The sequence below is a fragment of the Musca autumnalis genome, unplaced genomic scaffold, assembly GCF_047663935.1.
Source record: "Musca autumnalis isolate F117 unplaced genomic scaffold, ASM4766393v1 scaffold_2, whole genome shotgun sequence".
In the NCBI taxonomy this organism is placed as follows: domain Eukaryota; kingdom Metazoa; phylum Arthropoda; class Insecta; order Diptera; family Muscidae; genus Musca; species Musca autumnalis.
Window position 1 is genome coordinate 33,333,349 of NW_027411755.1, and position 6,697 is coordinate 33,340,045.

At 25.8% G+C, this 6,697-nt stretch overlaps 1 non-coding gene across 1 annotated transcript; it reads right to left on the minus strand.

The window, feature by feature from the left end:
• Nucleotides 1–3,283: 3,283 nt before the first annotated feature.
• On the minus strand, nucleotides 3,284–3,355 carry TRNAQ-UUG (transfer RNA glutamine (anticodon UUG)). Its single transcript has one exon. It is a non-coding gene; the product is annotated as a tRNA-Gln (tRNA).
• Between the last annotated feature and the right edge of the window lie 3,342 nt (nucleotides 3,356–6,697).

The window sequence follows — 6,697 nt, forward strand, 5'->3', positions numbered from 1 at the left end:
GCTGTGCTAATTTAAGAAAAAATATTCTTTAAAAAATCCACGTTTATGGCTGTGCTAATTTAAGAAAAAATATTCTTTAAAAAATCCACGTTTATGGCTGTGCTAATTTAAGAAAAAATATTCTTTAAGAAATCCACGTTTATGGCTGTGCTAATTTAAGAAAAAATATTCTTTAAAAAATCCACGTTTATGGCTGTGCTAATTTAAGAAAAAATATTCTTTAAAAAATCCACGTTTATGGCTGTGCTAATTTAAGAAAAAATATTCTTTAAAAAATCCACGTTTATGGCTGTGCTAATTTAAGAAAAAATATTCTTTAAAAATCCACGTTTATGGCTGTGCTAATTTAAGAAAAAATATTCTTTAAAAAATCCACGTTTATGGCTGTGCTAATTTAAGAAAAATTATTCTTTAAAAAATCCACGTTTATGGCTGTGCTAATTTAAGAAAAATTATTCTTTAAAAAATCCACGTTTATGGCTGTGCTAATTTAAGAAAAATATTCTTTAAAAAATCCACGTTTATGGCTGTGCTAATTTAAGAAAAAATATTCTTTAAAAAATCCACGTTTATGGCTGTGTTAATTTAAGAAAAAATATTCTTTAAAAAATCCACGTTTATGGCTGTGCTAATTTAAGAAAAAATATTCTTTAAAAAATCCACGTTTATGGCTGTGCTAATTTAAGAAAAATTATTCTTTAAAAAATCCACGTTTATGGCTGTGCTAATTTAAGAAAAAATATTCTTTAAAAAATCCACGTTTATGGCTGTGCTAATTTAAGAAAAAATATTCTTTAAAAAATCCACGTTTATGGCTGTGCTAATTTAAGAAAAAATATTCTTTAAAAAATCCACGTTTATGGCTGTGCTAATTTAAGAAAAAATATTCTTTAAAAATCCACGTTTATGGCTGTGCTAATTTAAGAAAAATTATTCTTTAAAAAATCCACGTTTATGGCTGTGCTAATTTAAGAAAAATTATTCTTTAAAAAATCCACGTTTATGGCTGTGCTAATTTAAGAAAAATATTCTTTAAAAAATCCACGTTTATGGCTGTGCTAATTTAAGAAAAAATATTCTTTAAAAAATCCACGTTTATGGCTGTGCTAATTTAAGAAAAAATATTCTTTAAAAAATCCACGTTTATGGCTGTGCTAATTTAAGAAAAAATATTCTTTAAAAAATCCACGTTTATGGCTGTGCTAATTTAAGAAAAAATATTCTTTAAAAAATCCACGTTTATGGCTGTGCTAATTTAAGAAAAAATATTCTTTAAAAAATCCACGTTTATGGCTGTGCTAATTTAAGAAAAAATATTCTTTAAAAAATCCACGTTTATGGCTGTGCTAATTTAAGAAAAAATATTCTTTAAAAAATCCACGTTTATGGCTGTGCTAATTTAAGAAAAAATATTCTTTAAAAAATCCACGTTTATGGCTGTGCTAATTTAAGAAAAAATATTCTTTAAAAAATCCACGTTTATGGCTGTGCTAATTTAAGAAAAAATATTCTTTAAAAAATCCACGTTTATGGCTGTGCTAATTTAAGAAAAATATTCTTTAAAAAATCCACGTTTATGGCTGTGCTAATTTAAGAAAAAATATTCTTTAAAAAATCCACGTTTATGGCTGTGCTAATTTAAGAAAAAATATTCTTTAAAAAATCCACGTTTATGGCTGTGCTAATTTAAGAAAAAATATTCTTTAAAAAATCCACGTTTATGGCTGTGCTAATTTAAGAAAAAATATTCTTTAAAAAATCCACGTTTATGGCTGTGCTAATTTAAGAAAAAATATTCTTTAAGAAATCCACGTTTATGCTAATTTAAGAAAAAATATTCTTTAAAAAATCCACGTTTATGCTAATTTAAGAAAAAATATTCTTTAAAAAATCCACGTTTATGGCTGTGCTAATTTAAGAAAAAATATTCTTTAAAAAATCCACGTTTATGGCTGTGCTAATTTAAGAAAAAATATTCTTTAAAAAATCCACGTTTATGGCTGTGCTAATTTAAGAAAAAATATTCTTTAAAAAATCCACGTTTATGGCTGTGCTAATTTAAGAAAAATATTCTTTAAAAAATCCACGTTTATGGCTGTGCTAATTTAAGAAAAAATATTCTTTAAAAAATCCACGTTTATGGCTGTGCTAATTTAAGAAAAAATATTCTTTAAAAAATCCACGTTTATGGCTGTGCTAATTTAAGAAAAAATATTCTTTAAAAAATCCACGTTTATGGCTGTGCTAATTTAAGAAAAAATATTCTTTAAAAAATCCACGTTTATGGCTGTGCTAATTTAAGAAAAAATATTCTTTAAGAAATCCACGTTTATGCTAATTTAAGAAAAAATATTCTTTAAAAAATCCACGTTTATGCTAATTTAAGAAAAAATATTCTTTAAAAAATCCACGTTTATGGCTGTGCTAATTTAAGAAAAAATATTCTTGAAAAATCCACGTTTATGGCTCTGATAATTGGGGGAAAAATAATCTTTGAAAAAATTCCTGTTTATGGCTGTGAATTTTCTTATAATAAAATATTCTTAAAGAAAAAATATTGACAAGAACACTGTGCATTTATTGCAAACTGAAAACGTGTGCTGTTTATTTTCATCTGCATAGTTTCGAACAATAAACTCAGCATATTTTATTAATTAATTAGCTTCCTATTGCCATCAAATGAAATTTAAAGTGCTTTGTATTACGGAACAAACAGAGAAAAAACATAGCCTCCAGCTATGGTCATAAACTGCACGTAATTTGCAACATGTTGCATGTCCATCTATATAGAATATAAATACAATATTAAGCACTCAATAAATATACAGTGGGAACTTGAGGAAGAGACAATTTTTTCAATAAAAAAAAGTTAGAACAAAAATAACAATAATTAAAACAAAAAATTAAAAACGAAAATTATGAAAGGGGTTAAATCGATAGTCTATATTCTAATGGCATATGTTTAGTTCAATTTATAGGTTTCACTGTATTTTCCATAATATTACAAGGACTACACATAAATATTGTATGCACTATCTATGTAAACTGGGATTTTGCTGTGTTAATTTTATACAATGACTTACTAATTTATCACGTTGTAACATAATAATAATGAACCGGATCTTGATGAATGGGTACATAAGGGAGTACATGGGAGGGGCAATACAACTTTAATAATGAATACGACACATACATATATTAAACAACACATGCACACGTACTTAAAAAGAAAATGCAATTTAAAATCATAAAATGTGAATTCCTGTAAGGAATAGTGGTAGAAAGGTTCTACCGAGATTTGAACTCGGATCGCTGGATTCAAAGTCCAGAGTGCTAACCATTACACCATAGAACCGTATTGAAATTTCAATTGCTATCAGTGTTGCCCATGCAGCTAAATTTAAAAATAGAAATAGATTTTCAAGATTTTGTAGCGATCGGTGATGTTTTGTTCTTGCATTGCCTTCATGAAAGGGGGAAAATATTTATAGATAATCGGAAGATAGTTTATAAAGTGTACCTACAACATAGTGGCAATAAGAAGAATATGTAAAATATTGTCATGGACCATAAGAGGCATAAATTATTTTAAAATAATAGTTTTCACCGACCATCACAGCCGTAACCGTAATTTTTTTAAAGAATATTTTTTCTTAAATTAGCACAGCCATAAACGTGGATTTTTTAAAGAATATTTTTTCTTAGGCTATTTGAGACATAAACGTGGATTTTTTAAAGAATATTTTTTCTTAGGCTATTTGAGACATAAACGTGGATTTTTTAAAGAATATTTTTTCTTAGGCTATTTGTGACATAAACGTGGATTTTTTAAAGAATATTTTTTCTTAGGCTATTTGAGACATAAACGTGGATTTTTTAAAGAATATTTTTTCTTAGGCTATTTGAGACATAAACGTGGATTTTTTAAAGAATATTTTTTCTTAGGCTATTTGAGACATAAACGTGGATTTTTTAAAGAATATTTTTTCTTAGGCTATTTGAGACATAAACGTGGATTTTTTAAAGAATATTTTTTCTTAGGCTATTTGTGACATAAACGTGGATTTTTTAAAGAATATTTTTTCTTAGGCTATTTGAGACATAAACGTGGATTTTTTAAAGAATATTTTTTCTTAGGCTATTTGAGACATAAACGTGGATTTTTTAATAAAATATTTTTTCTTAGGCTATTTGTGACATAAACGTGGATTTTTTAAAGAATATTTTTTCTTAGGCTATTTGAGACATAAACGTGGATTTTTTAAAGAATATTTTTTCTTAGGCTATTTGAGACATAAACGTGGATTTTTTAATAAAATATTTTTTCTTAGGCTATTTGTGACATAAACGTGGATTTTTTAAAGAATATTTTTTCTTAGGCTATTTGAGACATAAACGTGGATTTTTTAAAGAATATTTTTTCTTTCTTTTTTCTATTTGAGACATAAACGTGGATTTTTTAAAGAATATTTTTTCTTAGGCTATTTGAGACATAAACGTGGATTTTTTAATAAAATATTTTTTCTTAGGCTATTTGTGACATAAACGTGGATTTTTTAAAGAATATTTTTTCTTAGGCTATTTGAGACATAAACGTGGATTTTTTAAAGAATATTTTTTCTTAGGCTATTTGAGACATAAACGTGGATTTTTTAAAGAATATTTTTTCTTAGACCATCTGAGTTATAAACGTGGATGTTTTAAAGAATATTTTTTCTTAGACTATCTGAGACATAAACGTGGGTTTTTAAAGAATATTTTTTCTTATAATATCTGAGACATAAACGTGGATTTTTTAAAGAATATTTTTCTTAGACTATCTGAGACATAAACGTGGATTTTTTAAAGAATATCTTTTCTTAGACTACCTGAGGCATAAACGTGGATTTTTTAAAGAATATTTTTCTTAGACTATCTGAGACATAAACGTGGATTTTTTAAAGAATATTTTTTCTTAGACTATCTGAGACATAAACGTGGATTTTTTTAGAGAATATTTTTCTTAGACTATCTGAGACATAAACGTGGATTTTTTAAAGAATATTTTTTCTTAGATTATCTGGGACATAAACGTGGATTTTTTAAAGAATATTTTTTCTTAGACTATCTGAGACATAAACGTGGATTTTTTAAAGAATATTTTTTCTTAGACTATCTGAGACATAAACGTGGATTTTTTAAAGAATATTTTTTCTTAGACTATCTGAGACATAAACGTGGATTTTTTAAAGAATATTTTTTCTTAGACTATCTGAGACATAAACGTGGATTTTTTAAAGAATATTTTTCTTAGACTATCTGAGACATAAACGTGGATTTTTTAAAGAATATTTTTTCTTAGACTATCTGAGACATAAACGTGGATTTTTTAAAGAATATTTTTCTTAGACTATCTGAGAAATAAACGTGGGTGTTTAAAGAAATTTTTTTATACTATCTGAGACATAAACGTGGGTTTTTAAAGAATATTTTTTCTTATAATATCTGAGACATAAACGTGGATTTTTTAAAGAATATTTTTCTTAGACTATCTGAGACATAAACGTGGGTGTTTAAAGAAATTTTTTTATACTATCTGAGACATAAACGTGGATTTTTTAAAGAATATTTTTTCTTAGATTATCTGGGACATAAACGTGGATTTTTTAAAGAATATTTTTTCTTAGACTATGTGGGGCATAAACCTGGATTTTTTAAAGAATATTTTTTCTTAGACTATCTGAGACATAAACGTGGATTTTTTAAAGAATATTTTTTCTTAGACTATCTGAGACATAAACGTGGATTTTTTAAAGAATATTTTTTCTTAGACTATCTGAGACATAAACGTGGATTTTTTAAAGAATATTTTTTCTTAGACTATCTGAGACATAAACGTGGATTTTTTAAAGAATATTTTTTCTTAGACTATCTGAGACATGAACGTGGATTTTTTATTCTTAGACTATCTGAGACATAAACGTGGATTTTTTAAAGAATATTTTTTCTTAGACTATTTGAGACATAAACGTGGATTTTTTTAAGAATATTTTTTCTTAGACCATCTGAGACATAAACGTGGATTTTTTAAAGAATATTTTTTCTTAGGCTATCTGAGACATAAACGTGGATTTTTTAAAGAATATTTTTTCTTAGACTATCTGAGACTTAAACGTGGATTTTTTAAAGAATATTTTTTCTTAGACTATCTGAGACTTAAACGTGGATTTTTTAAAGAATATTTTTTCTTAGACTATCTGAGACTTAAACGTGGATTTTTTAAAGAATATTTTTTCTTAGACTATCTGAGACTTAAACGTGGATTTTTTAAAGAATATTTTTTCTTAGACTATCTGAGACTTAAACGTGGATTTTTTAAAGAATATTTTTTCTTAGACTATCTGAGACTTAAACGTGGATTTTTTAAAGAATATTTTTTCTTAGACTATCTGAGACTTAAACGTGGATTTTTTAAAGAATATTTTTTCTTAGACTATCTGAGACTTAAACGTGGATTTTTTAAAGAATATTTTTTCTTAGACTATCTGAGACTTAAACGTGGATTTTTTAAAGAATATTTTTTCTTAAATTGGCATATCCATAAACCTGAATTTTTTAAAGAATATTTTTTCTTAAATTGGCATATCCATAAACCTGAATTTTTTAAAGAATATTTTTTCTTAAATTGACATAGCCATAAACGTGAATTTTTTTAAAA